The sequence below is a fragment of the Mandrillus leucophaeus genome, unplaced genomic scaffold, assembly GCF_000951045.1.
Source record: "Mandrillus leucophaeus isolate KB7577 unplaced genomic scaffold, Mleu.le_1.0 Scaffold105, whole genome shotgun sequence".
Lineage (NCBI taxonomy): Eukaryota > Metazoa > Chordata > Mammalia > Primates > Cercopithecidae > Mandrillus > Mandrillus leucophaeus.
Window position 1 is genome coordinate 3,011,712 of NW_012098654.1, and position 1,734 is coordinate 3,013,445.

Genomic DNA, 1,734 nt, shown 5'->3' on the forward strand with positions numbered 1-1,734 from the left:
GAAGGGAGGAAGGAAGGGAGAAAAGAAATACAAAATCTGAATAGCCTATAACTATTAAAGAAATCAAATTCACAATTTTAAATTTTTCCACAAAGAAAACTCTGGTCCCAGCTGCTTCACTGATGAGTTCTTCTAAACAGTGAACAAAAATACAATGCCAATCTTACCCAAATCCTTCCTGGAGAGAGAAGAAAATCGAGGGAGGGAAGGGGAAGCACTCTCCAATTTGTTTTATGAGACAAGCATGACCTTGAAAACCAAACCCGATAGGCTGTTTCTAAAAGGGAAAATTACAGCAGGCCAGTCTCTAAAACATGTTAGCAAAGCAAATCATTCAATAATAAATAGAAGAATTTACCACAATGAAATTATGGGTTTTACTTTTTTTTTAATTTTATTTTTATGTTTTTGAGATGGAGTCTGACTCTGTCGTCCAGGCTGGAGTGCAGTGGCGCGATCTCGGCTCACTGCAACCTCTGCCTCCTGGGCTCAAGCCATCCTCCCACCTCAGCCTCCTGAGTAGCTGGGACTACAGGCACGTACCACCAGGCCTGGCAAATTTTTGTAGTTTTTGTACCTATGTCCTGTATACTATAAAATATTATTGAAAGAAATTTTAAAAGACTTAAATAGATGGAGATCTATATATAATGCTCATAGATTGAAAATATGCAAAAGTTTCAGCTCCTCTCAAATCAATGTATTGTTCTAAAATGCTTAAAGTTTGTTTTTTGTTTTTTGAGACGGGGTCTGACTTTGTCACGCAGGCTGGAGTGCAGTGGTGCAATCTCGGCTCACTGCAGCCTTGATCTCTCAGGCTCAAGCAACCTTCCTGCCTCAGCCCTCTGAGTAGCTGGGACTACAGGCACGCACCACCATGCCTGGTGCAATTTTTGTATTTTTTGTGGAGACAGGGTTTCGCTATATTGCCCAGACTGGTCTGAAATTCCTGAGCTCAAGTGATCTGCCTGCCTCGGCCTCCCAAAGTGCTCGGGTTATAGGCATAAGCCACTGCTCCTGGTCCCTTGGCAAGTTTTTAACTTTAATGTAGTCCAGTTAATCAATTTTATGGTATTTTTTTGTCCTATTTAAGAAATATTTTCTTACTTCAAGGTTATACATATATTGTCCTATACTAGCTTCTAGAACTTTTATTGTTTTATTTTTCATGTTTAGATCTGCTATTTTTCTATAATTTGAGCGAGACCCTGTCTCAAAAAACAAAACAAAACAAAAAACAACAAGAAAAAAAACTTGTGAAGGACTTGTATCCAGATACACAACATGTCAACATATGCTTATAAATCAATAAAGAAGACAGACAAGTAAATAGAAATGTGGACAAAAGGCTTGATCAGGCCCTTTACAGAGGAGATACTGAGACAGCTGATAAACATATGAAGAGGTGCTTAACCTCATTACTCATAGGGAAATGTAAATTATAATTGTTATTATCCACCAGTGTACATCTACCAGATGGCTGAAAGTAAAAGACAAGGCCGGGTGCTATGGCTCATGCCTGTAATCCCAGCACTTTGGGACGCCAAGCGGGAGGATCATTTGGGGAGTTTGCAACCAGCCTGGCCAACACGGTGAAACCTCATCTCTATTAAAAATACAACAATTAACCGGGCATGATGCTGTGCACCTGTAATCCCAGCTACTTGCGAAGCTGAAGCAGGAGAATCGCTTGAACCCTGGAGGCAGAGGTTGCAGGTTGCAGTGAGCTAAGAT